At 38.4% G+C, this 18187-nt stretch overlaps 1 long non-coding RNA gene across 1 annotated transcript; it reads right to left on the bottom strand.

Annotated features, from left to right (window-relative positions):
* Positions 1-592: 592 nt before the first annotated feature.
* On the bottom strand, positions 593-16477 carry LOC144365356 (uncharacterized). Its single transcript, XR_013423667.1, has 2 exons — positions 16273-16477; positions 593-950 (listed from the first exon to the last, which is right to left on the bottom strand). It is a non-coding gene; the product is annotated as an uncharacterized LOC144365356 (long non-coding RNA).
* Between the last annotated feature and the right edge of the window lie 1710 nt (positions 16478-18187).

Genomic DNA, 18187 nt, shown 5'->3' with positions numbered 1-18187 from the left:
TTTGCAGCTCAGCAGCAAAGAGGAGGGCCGTGGGACAATGGGACTGATTCTGAGGGCCTGGCACTGGACTCTTGAGTTCCTGTGAGGAGATTACCAGACCCTGGTTTGTTTATCAAATTGGCAATGGATGCCTGGAAGAGCCCCTGGGGAATTCCCAGGATCACTTCTCAACATACCAGACATTAATACATGTTACCATTGCAAGAAGCAGGAACTTCCAGTTTTCTGCACTTAGTTAACTTTGTCTATAAGGACCTGGCTGATGGTTCAGGGTGTGGTTCCATACAGGCTTTAACCTATAGACAAAGGAAGGGAAATGAAAAGACTAGTTGTGTCTCTGTAGTTTGGCAAAGCAGAGTAAGGGTAGATAAATGTCAAAATGCCTGCAGACTGGTTGGCCTGGTTTCTTTGGAGCTATCTGGCATGGCAGCAGCAGGTAGACAAGGGAATCTTGTCTTAGATAATAACAGCTACTATTTATTCAGTCCTTCCCATGTGCTAGATGACATATTCAGTGTTTTACATATAAAACTTTAGAAATCCTTTGAGATGGGTGGTATTCCCATTTGTCAAATTAAAAAAAAAAACAGAGTCAAATAGAAATTTACTGGTTTAATCAACATCAGGTTTCTAGAAGAGATCAATAATTTTATTTTGATACACAATTATTTTTACTGTGACATCTTTGGCACTCCTAAAAAACCAAACCAAACCAAAACAAAACCTCCAAAACTTTGTAATTGGAAATATAGTGAAATTAAAATAATGGGGCTTTTGAGAGAAATGGGGTTGGTATTATAAAACTTAATAATTAGGAAATAAAAATAAACAAGAGCAATACAAACACTAGCACAGGTGAATCTCTATCAGCATCTACCCCTGACATCACAGTTGGTCTTTTTAACCTCACATCCTGGTGCTTAGTCTTCTTGCAGGGTCTTGAGCATTCACTGTCAATAGAGAACATTTGCATAAACATTAGAAATCTGATCCAGAGTTTTAATACAGAGGTATACAACCTCAGAGCATCACAGCTTCAACAGATAGTTAACATAATGGAAAACTTCATAGCTGGTTTCCTGGCTTCAAACACCAGTACTTCATTGAAGCCCTTCATTGTATAGGTTTCCCCCTAAAGTCCAAACATTTTTTCTGAATCATTCTTCCTAAATTCAAGAAAGTTTACTCTGAGCTCCTCAGTTGACATGTTGGCAAAAATCATGTGTTCATCAATACAACTTTCTCAGCAGTCTTCAGTCCCCAATTTACTTGTTTATTTGGTTCATTGTAGCAAGGGAAACAAATGCTGTTTCAAATTTGGACCAGCCTGTTTTGTGAGGCCCATGTAATTCTTCTGTGTTCTGAAGAGGCTCTTTGTCCTTGAGGGAAATTTAGATTGTCTGGAGCATTTCTAACTGATCAGGACTATCCACTCCCCTTAATGCTAAGAGCATGCCATGATCACAAGGAACAAAATTAACAGTGGATTCTTGATTTCATCTAATTCCCAGCATATTAAATTTTCTGATAGTCTCAAATGCTTTTTTTACAGCTTCCCCCCAACCCAAATTAGTATCCACTAATGCTCAGACTTAGCACTTGATTGTTATGTCTGCTGGATCTTTTATTATACATCCTTCTGCCCTTTATTTTTTTAAAATTTTTTTTTGTAGTTGCAGAAGGACAGAATGCCTTTACGTTATTTGTTTATTTGTATGTAGTGCTGAGGATCGAGCCCAGTGCTTCGTGAATGCTAGGCAAGCTCTCTGCCACTGAGCTACAATCCTGGCCCCTGCCCTTTCTTTAATAAACTTGATTTGTTAGAGAAATCAGTCCTTTATATCTGACAAAGTATTCCATATTTGGAATTTGACTGATTGTTTCTCATGATGGTATTTAAAATAGTTTCTCTATTCCCCATATTTCCTATAAACTGATTGTTAGAACTCAAAGCTTGATTTAGGTTCAAGGTCAATTTCATTGGTAAGAATACTTCCTAAGACAAGCTGCATAATTGCTGTGGCTTCATATTGTGAAGTACAGTGTTGAGGCCTACCTAATTTTAGCAACTCTAAGATTGATCAGTGTGTGAGGAGGTGGCACCAAGTAATGATTCATCGAACAATGATCGTTTCCTAGATCCGTTGTCTCACTGAGACTGAAAAATGGTAACCTTCCCAGTTTGCCATTCCTTTTCCATTTGTCAGCTGGGATTCTTTGAAGAATTCGACCTTGTCAAGGCTTTGGATAAGCTGAAACATAGAGAAGGTAAAGACTCGATTCTTTTCTTTTATTAATTTTGAGAGTAAAGAATTATGCTTTAGCAGATGCAGATGTGACCGGTGAGTTGCTCCCTGAGGATCATTATGAACTACTGACATTTTATGTGTGTATGCTTTAACACTGATGTCAATCCTTTCTGCTCAAATTGTCTCAACCTTGCCAGTAGGAGCCTTTTCAGTTGATCTTCTATGTAGTATTGACATGACCTTTTTAGAGTTTAATTGTTTTTTTGCTTTCTGACACAAAAGCGTTTGACTCATTTTGTAAATGTCCTCGTGTGGACCAAAACCCAACTATTTCTCAAATGGTGTCTTTGAAATAGTACAGTTTGGTCATTAAAGGGGATTTTTTTTCTATTGAATAAGGGTGAAACATCTATATTGCAAAGCTAAAATTTGATCTTTTTGACTTCATTTTCCCTTTGAGAAAAAAAATATTTTTGTGTGTCTTTGATACCATGAACCTTCTCGGGTGTACAACTACACACTTTGACCAAATTAGTAGAGTCATGAACTGTTAACAAGTACCAGGAAATTACCCAAGGTCTTTTAATACACCAGCTATGAAGTTGGCCATGAAGTCATACTTCAAAATTTGGTTTGTTTTGGAATATTAGCAAATTTAAAAGAATAAACATTTTCTCTCCTTTTTTTTTTTTTGGTTGGGGCTAATGTATTTTCCATTTTGTAGATAAATTTAGCTTTATGGATATTAACCCTTTTGTTTCTGTCCTTAGTTAACAAATCTGTTCATTTTATTTGGAGCATTCATTTGCAGTTCTTCAAATTAACATATGAAAAGGAATCCAACTTTATTAGTAACCAAATGGTATGCAAATTAAAACATGAGCATTTTTTATTACAACAAAGTAGCAAAGATAAAAAATTATGTTCTGTTCTAGGAAGTTTTAAATGACAGTTTCACTTTTGATACCTGTGCTGCTATCAGGTTCCTAGGTTTTGTTCCTTTTCTACTTGGTATATCTTCTATCTCTTCCCTTCTCCATGTACCAGGTCCTTACCCTCTCTTCTGACTTGCACTGTTGAGCAGATACAAAGGTGCTCTGTGTAGAATTCAGAATTCCACTAATTATTTTTGTAAAGGACCAGAGAGTACCTATTCTGACTTGATGAGTACTCATAGTACATAGTCTATGCTGGATGACTGCCAAAATTGAGTTATTACATAAGTAAAAATGTAATCATTAAAAATGTAAAATTGTTTCCTTTTTCAGGGCAGGCCTATACCAAAACAGATGACAAGTGAGACTTGGCTCATGGGCAATGGTTTGCCAACTCCTGTCTTAGATCCTACTGTAAGAAAAGACTCTCCATGTGGCTACAATTATAGCTAGTGGCAGAACATGTGCTTAGCATGTGTGAGACTCTGAGTTCAAACTTCAGCAGAGGAAAAGGGAAGGGAAAAAAAGAAAAATTAAAAGAAAGGACTGTTTGGTTACAAGGAGTTATTATCTAATAGCCTCCAGCAGTTAGCTTCACAATGGCCCACCATGGTCCACCTTGACTTTGAGATGAGGCAGTGCTTTTCCTGGGGCATTGCACCCCTGCTCCATCAACAATTGGATAGGGCCTAGTCTCCCACTGATAGCTAGCAAGAAAGTAAGAAAAGATCCTCCAGCTGTGAGGAAGTAGATTCTACCATAACTTAAGTGAACTGAATCCACTCGAGTGTATTCTCCCCAGAGCATCCATGTAAGAGCCCAACTGACACCTTAACTAGGGCTTTGTGAGATCCCTGCGGAGAGAACAAGTGGAACAAACTGATTTCTGAACTGCAGAACTACCAGATGATGACTGGGTGTCATTTTAAGCTACTAAGTTTGTAGTCATTGGTTATAGATCAAGAGAAAATGAATAAACTGGGAAATGTGGTTTGCAGAGGACAGGCCCTCTAGTATGAAGCACACAGGAGGAAGGATCTGAGAGCAAATAAACCAATTACCAGACAGAGCATTTCACCATATTTTAAAAAACATCCTCTAGCCTACATGCATTGGTCCTGTGTGAATCATTGTATGTTTTCTCAGTGACTCTAAAGATTTCATCAACAGTGGAGGGAGGATTTATTTGTGATGATCAGAGAAATTTAGGAATTTAGGAATTTCAGGTAATTACTGCCAGTCATGTTGGAGAGTTAGTTAATGGCGGTATCAGCTTTTTCTTTTTGACTGGTTCTTTCCCTCTGCTTTGCTTTAATAGAGGACCAGCTATACTAAGAGCTAAGGGCTTCAGAGAAAAGCTCTGGGCCACGTCCACAAGGGTTAGAGTCCTGCTGAGCAGGGAGTATTTTTTCCTAGGAAGCTTTGTGAAGGGCTATTGCTACCTGTAGCAAATACCTGTGGCAACACATAGGGAGTGACTGAGACATCCAAAGGACTGCTTAGGGATAACAGATGGCCAGCCCCCAAATGATCACTTATAATAATCCAAACAGAACCCAGAAGTCTCACCACTTAGCTTTTAAAAATCCATTATTTCTTCCAGACAGAAGCACTTAGGGGAGCAAAATGGCTTATTTCAGCATACATATCGAGAAAGCAACATAACATTTGAGCTGAGCCTTGAGGATCGCATGATCAAAGATTTGTGAAACTAATAGCTAACACTGAAAGAGATGATAGCACTTTTAAATGCATTTTGAGTGCTCCTGTGAGGTACACAATCTAATTGTGGTGTAATTACCAGTGACTAATAATGTTTCCCCCGCCCCCCTACAATTTGTGCTACCTGAAGCCTGTTTCTATTGGTGCTAGAATTGTATGGATGACTATGACTGTTCAGGACACTGCTGCAGCAATAATCAAAGGTAAGACAGACAGAGCTGAATATATTGTGTATCAGAAGGTATAGCATTCAAATTTCCCTGATAATCAATTGAAGTTCAATTGTACAGAATTCATAGAATTCACTAGTGAAACCCAGTAGAGATAGTTTGTACCAGGGGCAGCATTATAGTGATTACCTAATTTCAGAGTGAGGATTTAAATGGGAAAATTTAGGTTTTAACCTGTTTTTACTATAGTAATTGCAATGAGGAAACATAAATAGATCCTGTTTTTAAAGTAAATCTCTTATATACAGAAGAATAGCTATTAAGCGTAGAAGCCTTGGTAGAAATTGAAACTTAAGATTGCAAGACAATGAAATAATCAATACAGGTGAGGATCAATAATCAATGCTAAAACTGTTAGTCAAACAGTGGACAGAATCAGACGTTTACATGGCATTAAAGAATCACCCCCACAGATTTCCTGCAAACATGAACTGAACTTATCATGTTTTGCTGCATGATCATTGCAGGATTTTGCCCATTTTTCTTTTTCTTTTTTTGCAGAAAAAGTGGGGTGTCATCATTATGTGAAGCTTTTAAAAATTGTGCCAGTAATATTTTAAAATTGTATATTGCTGGGCACAGTGACACTCATCTGTAATTCTAATGGCTCAGGAGGCTGAGGCAGGAAGATCACAAGTTCAAAGCTAGTCTTAGTAACTTAGCAAGGCCCTAAGCAACTGAGCGGGACTCTGTCTCAAAATAAAAGATTAAAAGGGCTAAGGATGTGACTCCGGGTTAGGTGACTCTGGGTTTAATCCCTGGTACCAAAAATAAATAAATAAATAAATACTAAATAAATAAATAAATAAATCTAAACTGTCTTTGGTTCAAGATTAGGATGAATGGAATACTTGTGAATGGATGTCAAAATTGAACAGCCCAAATCCACACACATAATTTCTTTGTGACAGTTTAACAAACATTTTTCTGGTCTTACAAAAAAAAGTTAACACATTAGTTGTTATTGATTTGTGCATTACAGTTGAGAATTACACTTGAAAAAATGTACTCCTCGTTGTTAAGTATGGACTTAGAAAACTTAATCTTCTGTGTCCAAAGTGGTGCCATCCTCACCACCACTCATATATGATGTGTTTACCTTTAGTAGTGCTGTGCTCTAAACAAACCACCCAAGCTGGCTTACAGAAATAGACTGACGATGTGTGTTTACTGAGAATTCTAGGCTTGTGCTTATAGTGAATGAGAAAACAAATGTGCATCCATATGCCACTGGTGAATACATTGCTGCTCTGTTTACCTTTTAAATGACAACAGATTGAAACCATGCAACAATTATACTATGAAAGGTTATAAACCTTTATGGACTGAAAAAACAGAGAGCAATAATTACGTGGAATTGATTATCTCACTATTAATGAATGATGCTATGTAACTATGGAGATGATATGTAATAAATTATATGGTATGACCCGCATTCTCATCAACAATGTTTAAAATGGAAGTTGGATCTAATGGCTTGATTAGATTCAAATTGAAGGTAATACAAAGCAGAGAAGGATGAAATAAATGCCACTATTAGGAAATGTTGGACCCAATCAGACTGCGGGACATGTATAAGACAATTGGTATGATCTCTAAAAAACTCAAAAGAGAAAGGAGGAATTGGTAGACTAAATAAATGCAGAACCAAATGCAACACAGGGTCTTTGATTGGATTTTGTTTTTTAAGAAAAAAATTTAAAAATACATTGGGTAATTAGTGAATGTTCGAACATGGTTTATTCAAATATCAGGCAGGGTCTTCCCAGGAAAGAGATAGCAAACTCCAAAGAACTTAATCATAAATCATTTAATAAAAGGACTTTTGAGGGGTGTGGGCAAGGCTAAAGGAAAGAACAGGAGATGCTGAGGTACCCAGGGCTTACGAACATAACATCACCATGTACTCTTAGACCTATGGGAGTGAGCCTGGTGCCATTCTGAGAGTCCAGTCACAACTGGAGCTGTGGAACCAGAGAACACTCTCTGAAAATACCAAATCAGTGACCTGGTTGGGGTAGGGTGGGGACAGAGGAAAAGAACCTCAGCTCCCCACAGCCCCTCTGACCTCCTGCTGATGTCTGTTGGGGCCTCCTATTGGCTGAACCTGACTGGAGGCATTTGTAGGAGTCAGCCTCTCAGGGCACAGCTGTGTGTAGGGTAGATAGGGAATTACTGTTAATTGTTAGGTGTAATAATGGGGTTGTAGTTATCAGAGTGTAACTTTAGGTTTTTGTTGTTGCTTTTTAAAAAAATTCATGTTGGGGTATTAACAGGATAAAATGTCATGATGTCTCATTCATTCTGAAATGGCTTGACAAGGTAGATAAGACAGAAGAGATATACAAAGCAAATAAGGAAACAAGCACATAGGAGTGTTTCTTTATTGCTGCCAGGTCCGTGCATGCGGGCTCCATTTGCATCATACCTGAAGAAATGGTTCTTGTCCCCTTTCCTAAACCTAGCACTGACACATGGTGGATGCCCAAACATGAACTGGATCCGGACACCACTTTTTCAGCAATAATCATACTTTTTGGCTGCTCTATGCATTTCTATGATAGAGAAATCTAACATTGTTATATATATTTTTGGAGGAATGAAATTATCGGAGATAAAGAGGCCATTAACTAGTGATAAAGGGGTCAATAGTCCAAGAAGACATAAAATGAGAAGAAGAGCAAATTGCATGTACTGTGTGTTCTCTCTGATATGTGGAAGCCAAACAAAGTCAACCTGAAAGTACAATAGTGATTACTAGAGATTGGGAGAGTGTGTTTGGGGGAAGGGTGGAAAAGGATTTGATTAGTCATGCTATATGCTTGCATGGAAATATCACACTGAAGCTCATTAATATGTATGGTTAATATGTGTTAATAGAAATATAAAAAGAGCAAATTAAATCCCAAGTAAGCAAAGGGAAAAAATAAAAGTTGAGTAGAAATAAAATAATAGAAAATAGATCATCAGAGAAAATCAACAAAATCAGAACTTGGTTCTTCGAAAATGTCAGTAAAATTGATAAGCCTCTAGCAGACTATGAAAAAAAGAGTGAAGGCACATATTACTAATATCAGAAATGAAAAAGGGGATATCATTTCTGATCCCAGGGACATTAAAAGAATAATAAAGGACTATTATAAAAACTGGTATGGTTTGTCTCTTCAGTAAGCTGTGACTTCCTTGAAGCGTGAACTTGGTCATACTCATTTTTGAGCACCTCTTGGGCACTTTATAATGTCTCATTAAGTATGTTATGATTTGATTTTAATATTCACTAAAGAAATGCCTAAAGTGATCATAAGATGGAGAGACTAGAAAGAGTAAAAACAGAAGTTACATTAGATAGTAGAGCCCTGGTGAAGGGTTAAAGGTGACCATCAGAAAGGAGAAGTCAAGATCAAGGGCGGGGCTTTAGAGCGAGAGAATGAGAGATAAAACTCAATTAAAGGGCGGTCACGTTCGCAGGTCAGTCTAAGGTTGATGAGAGTTCTGAGGATTGGAGTAGGGCACAGAATAGCAGCTAAGCATAGGTGGAGCTGAGGTCTCCAGGAGGCCTGGGATGTCTCTAAGTAGGGAGCAGCTTAGTGTCCAGGGATCAGAGCAAGCAGATAAAAAAATCCAGAGTATAGCATCCAGACAGGAAGCCTGGCAATGAGATCCATGGTTCATGGATCCACGAGCTGTGATTTGAGAAGATGCCAACCACAGGATTGATATAGACAGACATTTCTGGAAATTCACTCTGAATTTATGTAGGATGGTGTCATTTGAAAGGCATTTGTGTTGTAATTAGGTGCACACATAATAAAGGGTAATGCTTAGAGAGCATTTAACATATGCCAACCTTTTGTGAGTATTCTATGTAAACAGTTAAAACACACCAACACCAAGAGGGTAGGTACTGTTCTTATCCCTCTGTGAAAGGTGGAAAGAATAAGTTAGAATTAACTGGCTGAAGAATGGTCCCCTATAGACCAACTTTCCAGAAACAGAAAGAGCTGGCTTATTGCAAAGTTTTGTGGAAATCAACCAGAAAGCAAGTCTTGCCCACAAGTCTCTCCAGTAAGTGGCAGAACTGAGATTCAAACCCAGACAATCTGAGTCCTTTTCTTCCTGGGGAGGTGAGGGGCTTTCCCAAGCATGAAGGTTGAGGTGATGGACCTGTCATAGGATTGTATTCCAGCTTCCTGATCTTGCAGGTAGAAGAGCTGGTAGCTGACCTCAAACAGCAATGCTGAATTGGAAGGACATGTCTGGAGGCAATAGCTACTTTGTCATATGGCTATTGTATTCCAGGCCCTAATCACCTGAAGGAAGAGTCTGAAATTTCCTAATCATGCATCTTAGAAGTCCCACAACCTAGGAATGGGCTGTCCCCTCCCCTGCCCTCTGACATCCTGGTCAACAGATTGCTGTGTGCTGTCTTAGACTGAGTAACTAGAGACCCACACATCTATTTGTTTTCCTGTCACTACTAGTATTTCTCCTGCTGTCCCAGGAGCTTGGCCATTTGCCCCTATTTGAATAGCAAACTAAAGTGTGGAGAAGAAATTGCCAAGGTCACAGAGCCACAAGCCAGGAAGTGGTTGAGCTGAGATTCAAACTCAGAGTCTAGTTTAGACTGTACCATCTCTTATGCATGATATTTAGTGGGTAGGTAGGCTTTTGTGCCCCATGTATTCATTTCTCCATGATGTGTGGCACAGAGACTTGCACATATATTGTTACTAGATATTTGAATGACCATAAAAGTGATGTGAAATAACAAGGAAGAGAGAAAGACCTGACTTAATGAGAAATCGCTCATAAAGCTAATCCAGCAAATTCTCTACAAACAGTAATCCAGTGCTTTGCTTTTAATTGCTCAAGTGTTTGGAAGTTGAGCTCAAATTAATAAACACTTATTGCATCTGTCAGTTAAATGAAAGAACCAGTAAACAAAATATCTTGTTCTCCAATCAAGAAGATTTGATCCTTTAACACAGGGCTTAAGAGAGTGTAAGACAATGTTAAGTTGTATAATAGACTTTAAGAGTCTTAAGAGATGGGGCAAGAGATAAAGATGGATATGGAATCACTAGCAGAAGACAGTCTTACAAATTGGTCCTTAAGTGGATTTAGGAGAAGAATAGGATTTGGATAGAGGAAAGAAGAAAAAGAATTATCTATAGGTATAATAATCATGGATTAAGAAATAAACACAGTGTTGTGGATCAATGAGGAACAATCATGATATAGATTAAAGGGTACATGCTGGAAGCAGTAAGAAAATACAATGGAAAAGATTAGTTGCAAACATTACAGAAGAGCACTTGAGCTAGAAAGTAGTATAGTTTTCATAGAAAGTAGAGAGGTGTGATGAAAAAAATGTCTTGAAACAGTTAAATTGATAGTAGCATTCACACAGATTAAAAGGAAGACCAATTAGGTTATTTGTGGACTTCTATCAATACTCTGGACTTACCTGATAAAGACAAATGTTCCTTCCACTACCAACACAAAACAATATGTGATAAAATATTTATGAGTGCTGAGTAATGGTGGTAAAAAAAGAACAGTAGAAGACATGAAGAATAGGAATAGGAAAGATTGTATTTAAAATCCCGAGCTCCTTAAATGTAACATATATACTGGCCTGAAAATACAGTACTAAAAGAATAAGGAAGAAAACATAATTTCCACTCCAGTACCAGAAATAAAGAAAAACCAAATGGAAGGAAACATTGCCTCTTTGGAATAACAATAATGTTACCTCTTCATATTTATGGGAGATTGGTTCAAAGATCCCTTGCAGATACCAACATTGATGGATACAACATTCCTTGTATAAAATGGCATAGTGTTTGCATATAACCTACGCATGTTCTCCCATATACTTTAAATCATCTCTAGATTACTTATGATACCTAATACAATGTAAATATGTAAATAGCTATTATATTCTATTGTTGAGCATAATGACAAGAAAAAAGTTTGTACATATTTACTATAGATACACTTTTTTTCCTCAAATATTTTCAAGCTATGATTGAATTAAATCCTAGAGGACCGACTGTAATATGAATAATACTTCCTCGTGTATAATATATATGTATGTAGGGTGGGAAAGACAACTACTTCTCAATAGTGGTTTATGCTGAAATTATTAAAAATAGGGAAGACAGGAAGGAAATAGAACTGGGAGATAGTTAAAAAATTCTTCAATTCTATCTGTAACATAGAAGTTTTATTAAAACAGATGTTTAGGATTCACTTTAAAAATTTTTTAGTTGTAGATGAAGAAAGTGATTTATTTTTATGTGGTGTTGAGGGTTGAGCCCAATGTCTCTCATGTGCTAGGCAAGCGCTCTACCACTGAGCCCAGCCCTGTAACATCTTTTATCTCTTAAAAAAAGTAAATATCTATGTCTCCTTATTAAACCTTAGGATGAGTACATAGATGTAAATTATCCTCTAATTTGAAATTGTATGGTAAATTATTTGAAAAGCAAATAGTAAAAAGTAAAGCCTGAGGTGAAGGGTTAGTTTAATGTGGTATAGGAGGAGCCTTCTGGTGTTACTTTCTGCATCTCCATCCCTGGCAGAAATCCATGAAGCTGGTGTGGCAGATAGATACAAGGGAACACAGCCACCAAATCTCAAATATATAAACCATTTTACTCTTGTTACTAACGGTTTAGAACTCAGGAAGACAAATGCCACAGTATTAAGCTTTGTACCAGAAGACAAGGTCCTGGGCATTGTTCTCTAACCTGTTCATAGTGCCCTCTAGTGGTAGCTCAGCAGCGCTCTAATGAAGAGCTCACCTGTTGAAGGTTAACTTTGCCTATTTTTTTCAACATACTAAAAAACATAAATTGGATTTTGTTTCTATTATTATGCAATATGAGTAATACTTGACTTTGTGGTTTTATTATTTATTTATCACCAAAAGCAAAGAATCAGACTTTTCTTTTTTAGGTAGGTTAAATCTGTTAAATTTGTATAGATAAATGCTATTGATATAATAGGTTAATCTGTTAAGTCTATGAAGGTGAAATGTTATCAACATAATGCTTCATAAATTTTGTTCTTTATGTAAAGTCCCTGTAAATTTTGCCAACACCCTCATTTTCAATATATTTGAACTTCAGGGAAAAAACTGAAGTAATATGAAATGGTTTTGATGAAGTTTCTCATATTAATCAGAATTGTGTGCTTCTTTGATGTTAGTAACAAAAACTATAAGAGAGTTTTCATTCATCATTTATCATTTAAAACTTGATATCACAATCTTTAATATGAAGGTAACATTTTTTGATCGGTGATTTTTAATTAGGGTGCATATTAGACTTACTTGTGAAGTTTTATTAAAACAGATGTTTAGGATTCACTTCAAACTTTCTAAATCTCTTTACTTGATATTCTTGACACACACTAGTACAGTCTTAATATATGGCCATTTTGCCCTTGGTATAGCATGCACATCATATCTCAAGATTGTTATATTTAAAAATATATTTATCCATTTTTTTTTACATCAGAGATAATGAGTATTAACTTTGAAAATTGGCTATGCATGGTTCTTACAGACTTTTTGTTTAAAAATTTTGGGAAATGACTTTATTATCTATATCTTGCAGGCCACAGACACAATCAAGTTTCCTTCTCAGTTGCATTATTCTTGTTGTGAACTTTCACCATCATCAGTAATTAATTTACCACAGCTGTAAAAGTGTCTATCCTCTGCTGACAGGTTGTGTTTTCTTATGCTTCCTAAATGCTCTGTAGTCAGCCACAGGATGGTTTGTGTCCCCAAATAATGGCTGTTTCAGAACCCCATGAATAATTTAGGGACCTTAAGAATAGAGGAATTTGCTTACTGTAAGTACTGCTGATGAAATCTTGAGGAAATTATTGTAGTTGGCTAAGAGGCTAAGCGTCAGGATACCCAATAACAAATTCTGCTGAAAGCCCATCTGACATTCCTTACGGTTACTTTAAGAAAAGCACACTTAAAGGGCCATAGCAGAAATGCATATCATTGTTGCTCCTATATAAATAACCAGGCAAACCTATATGAATTTTCTTATTAGTCTAGAGGCCATCTATATTGGCTGGGGGTTAATAATCAGAGTAAGATCTATGATGTAAAATGCTATTAATGTGACCTCTTGTTCTTTTATATAAATGATTTATTGTACAATTTATTGGCCCACCATTTATTATGAATGAGATAGAAGATGCAGACTTTCAATCTTCACCAGTTCCTATGACTCCCTTGAGGCAGAGGAGGGTGGACAAGGCAAAAGGGAAATTAAAAGATGGCTGAGGGGGAAGTGCAGGCTTGGTGATTAAAGAAGCAAAGGAGAAGTTAAGGATGGATTTCAGACACATGCCATAGGACACTTGATGGCAGTGTACTTTTTCCTCTTCTGCCACAATTGGAAGAAAGGAATATTTGCAATTTTCCACTTGATTCTGAGAAAGCAGTATTGTTGCCCCAAAGAAGTGTTTACTCCTGATAACAATAACTTGAAGTATATTACATTTTCATCTACACAAAATATCTATATTGATTTCTTATTCTTTTTAGTATTTTTTCTTAAATTTGAAAAAGGAGAATTGGAGAAATAATAGAGAGCTTTGATTTTGTTTGCTATGCCTCCTAGCACACTTCCAGATTTCCCCTTACTTAACTAACCCTAGCAGATGCTACTGTTTCATTTAATAGTCCATATTGTGTCCTGGACTATAAGGTAATTAATATATTTCGTTCAAGACACAACCAATGAAATGACATTCAGAAGTACTTAAAATGGAAGTACCAAGTCCTAGGTGGTATTTGCTCTGATGCGTTTTTCTTTCCCTGGTTTGCTGATTAACCCCCACACTCCCACCCACCGTGGAAAAGATTAGAGAACTATGCCGGGAAATGTTATGATAATGGGGGAAAATGCCAGGCCCTTGGCACATTCATTTCATGGAAACTTTTGGAAATAAAGTAACAGCGAATGTAAATTTAAAATGCACACAAAGGACCAATTTTCTTAAGGAAAGAAAGAGCTGTTTTGAAATGGTAAGGATTCTTCTAAAAGATTTCGAGCCAGCTCTTACCGTAGGAAAATTGGGTTTGTGTGTCCATTATACACTTATATTTTCCCTCATTTTATTTCCAAGAGTTTCCATGAACTGCATGTGTTGAATGCCTCGCATTTCCCTCCATTATCCTGGCACTTCCGTGCATGGTCCTTACATGAAGGGGGGTGGGGGATGTGGGGACAAACAGCCACCTTTTTAGTGGAGCTCAATGGTTAAGAGCCTTAACTCTAGGGCTCCTCTCTTCTCATCCCAGTTCTCTAGCTGCAAGCAAGTTACTTAAACTATCTAAACCTCATTTTTCTAATCAGAAAAATGGGCTTAGTCACAGTATTTATAGGGTTTCTGTGAAGTCTAAATAGAGTGGCAGATAAAGAGCCTCACATAGGAGTAGCATACATGAAGCCCTTAGAAGTGAATGGCTATTATTATTACTATACTATTATTTTTAGCTCCTCAGAAGACATCATTCTTTCACAGAACTCCAACAGAGATGTAAGAGAAATATGAAACCATAATCAAAAACGTAATAAAATTATGATGTTTACCAGGTGGTAAACTTCTGATTTGAGGGTCAGTGATAGTTCCTGTCTTCTTGGTAAGTTCCTGTCTTCTTGGCAGGAACTGGCAGCAGAGGTTTTAGAATACACAACTTTTCTGGATAGCAAGTGATTGGACCACTTACTTTTGATCCTTCAGAGCTAGTGCAAGTGAAAGCTGGGATACCTGGAGGTTTTGATAAGGTTCTCTTAATGAGAACCCTAGGAAGTCTGGTACCCTCTGACCAGCCCATTAAATGGGCTTTCCTTTGTAGTTTGTTTTTCTTTGGCCTTCACTCTAGTGTATACTTTGAGTGCTATAAAAGGAATTTCTTAGTACGTATTTTTTCCCCATCACTCATTTCTGCCCAATTATTTTCTTTTTCTGCCCAATTATTTTCTATGCATGCCCATGTATTGGATGGGCTAAAACGAAACTATCCCTTTTCTCAGGTGGTACTTCTGTGTGCAGCCCAGCCTATGGGAACAGATATGGTTAGCATTCGTACTCAGCATTTGTTGGCTTGTTACACTTACCCGCTGTCTGTCGGGGAAGCTTTATCCCCTACTAAGCCCCTCTCTACCACACCTTCCTGGGGGGACCTTAGGCAGAGTCTCATTTGCTTACAAATCAGCCTGTGGCTGCTGCGTCTCTTGGTTGAGTCATGCTTTTTCCATTGGTCATGTGTCACCTCCTTCCCTGCCCAGGGCACTGAGTCTTGCAAGAGCTTCCTAAGTCCAAACAGAAAACCATACCCTTGAGTCCCCATTAGACCAGAAATGATCCAAAGGCTCATCTCTCCGTGAAGCTCAGATCTGGGCTGTGAGGCTAGGCAGGGTTCCAGTTTCCAGATAGAAGCCCTCATGGTCTTTTCGCTCTCCAGTGGCCCTCTTCTTTGTAAAGTTTCCTTCTCTCTGGACCTCTCTCCCCTCTGCAAATCCATTCATGTCAATAACCAGTCCTGAGATTCAGCCTCAAGAGAGCTTGCTAGGCTCTTCTCACCAGTCATTTTTTAAAAAATATTTTTTAGTTGTTAATGGATCTTTTATTTATTTCTTTAGATGCTATGCTGAGGATCGAGCCCAGGGCCTCACACATGCCAGGCAACTGCTCTACCACTGAGCAACAACTCCAGCCCCACCAGACAATTCTTTATTTGGTGTGTTATTCCCTACCTGTGAGTGTCTTCTCAAAGGACAAATAGATGATCTCTAACTGGGTCACTGTACTTCTTCTGTGCCAGCTCCCTAGGGTTACTTACTTTCCAACTCGTAGACTCCTCACGACTCTCTAAGAGCCTCATGAGTCACTTTGCCTTCTGGGGGAATTTCTGTCATGGAAGTTGATCTTCTGCCCAGCTCACCTTCCATCCTGCTCTGCATCTTCCTGGTCTTGGAGAAATCCCGAGTTCAAGGGCAATGTGGGACAGGTGGTCACATGGCTGAGTCAATTCCCCATTCTAATCTCCAGGCCCGCCCCACGCATTCTCAGCCCTGGGCATTATTCTTGACTCACCTGTATCTATATGGCAGGAAGGAAAAGTCTTGTCATGGCTGCTGCTTTGGGTCCTATTTTAGGTCCTTGTTTTGGAGCCTTGGGTTGGATGAAGTATTGTCTGCCAGATCTTTCTAAGGTCTATGAGGAGCCCAAGTGTCAACAAGACCCTTCTCTGTACCTGTCCTGCCACTGTGGCCATGCTAGCTAGTTCATCTCTCCCTAAATCACTCCCACTGTAGCAGCCAGGGCCCCACAGAGAACAGATGGTATAATCAGATTGGGATAATTAAAAGAGGATTTATTTACATAAGAGCCAAATACAAAGAAGTGGGTGGGATATTAGAAAACCACAAGGTCTAGGAAAGAAATCCAGGGTTAGCAACAATATCTGGTATCATTCTAGTACTATAAAACAGGGGAGGGGAAAGTTTTAAGAAAGAGGAAGTCCTTACAACCTTCTTCCTAGCCCCTTGATGGAAGTAACGATCCATGCGTGGTAAGGTACAGAGCCAACCTAGAATAGCTTTGCAGAGAAGAATCCAGAGAAATAAATATCCTACCTTTCTCCCTATTTTCTTTCTGGTCTCCTTCCGGAGCCTTGCATTGGCTGATTGCAGATGGAATCCAGAGCTCCAGGAAGCCTACTGACATAATCTCCACTGATTAGCTTCCATGCCAGGAGCAGTACTGAGGGGCACACAAGAAGATTGATGCACTAAGTTCCTTGTAGCTCAGGAGGAAGAAAAAACAACAGCTATCTGTTTTCAAAATGTATTTTGCATTTAGCAGGTGGCTCCCATCTTGGCCCCACCTGGTTTTCTCCATGCCTACTGAGATTTTAGCTTTGGAGTTATTTGGAGCATCATTCATTTTTCCCCATAATGCCTTTTCTCTCAGTGATAGTTAAAAAAAAATGATTGTGGCCATGGCTACTGCACCAAACTTTGGAATATTCCCATTTCAATATTCCCATTGGGTGATTTCTAGAATTTCAGGTCTTGAAGCTAGAGAACAGAACTCAGATTGTGGCTTCCACAGTCCTTGAAAATGTAGTGGCAACACTGCTTGCTCGAATCCCTGGGCTCTTTCCTAGATTTGTCTCCTCTATTCTCAGATTCCTTAAAGCCTGACGTGGTTTCATAGTAGCCAGAGCTGACTTTCATATGCCCATCTTCACAATTCTGGTGGCAAAACTGAACCCTAGGTGGTTTGCTTCTTTTCCAATGGTCTTTCTGATCCAGTTGATAGCTCAGTTATGTCTATTTTCAGATTTCTGGTCTTACCCATATCAGTTCTTTCTACCTATGGTTTTAACTTCTGGGCTGAAAATATTGAACTGTTTTCCTGCCAGCCTCCATGGCTCTTAGTTCTGCTGAATCAGCTTTGGTAGTGATTGTTCCCAGCCTGTTCCACCTGGGCTGTGTCAGCTTCCACAATCACTTTAACTGGAATCTACAAGTTTGCTCCAGGCTGGGCTGGCTGTCAGACACCCCTTTGATACTTCCTCTTATGCTGCTTTCTGCAGCAGATTTGAAAAAACCTGCTTTCCTTTCCCTTTATGCATGCTTGAAACTTATTCTATATCTTGCAGTGATGCTAAGCAGTTACCCCTGAACTATAAGACATTAGCCAAGTTCAAGTCACCAATATGGACTAGAACAACACCTCGTTTCCTTCTTGTTCTAGTCAGGCCCTGAAGGGCTCTACTGTCTGACCAAAGTGAATTTCACCACTTAACCGCCTTTGGAGACATGGTCTATATTTTATGATCTTTCCCCCAGTACTATGAACGACAGGTTGTTCTCAGCTAGCTAATCCACCTGTTTTCTCTTCATCTGTGAAGGCCTGGAGCAAAGACATAAGAATTTTTCCGACTGTTGGAAAATCCAGTGCTGACTCTTGAAACATCTCAGAGGTTACCACCACTACCACT

This window comes from Ictidomys tridecemlineatus, chromosome 1, assembly GCF_052094955.1.
Source record: "Ictidomys tridecemlineatus isolate mIctTri1 chromosome 1, mIctTri1.hap1, whole genome shotgun sequence".
In the NCBI taxonomy this organism is placed as follows: Eukaryota; Metazoa; Chordata; class Mammalia; order Rodentia; family Sciuridae; genus Ictidomys; species Ictidomys tridecemlineatus.
Note: the sequence above shows the minus strand (reverse complement) of the source record. Positions and strands in the feature narration are given on the sequence as shown.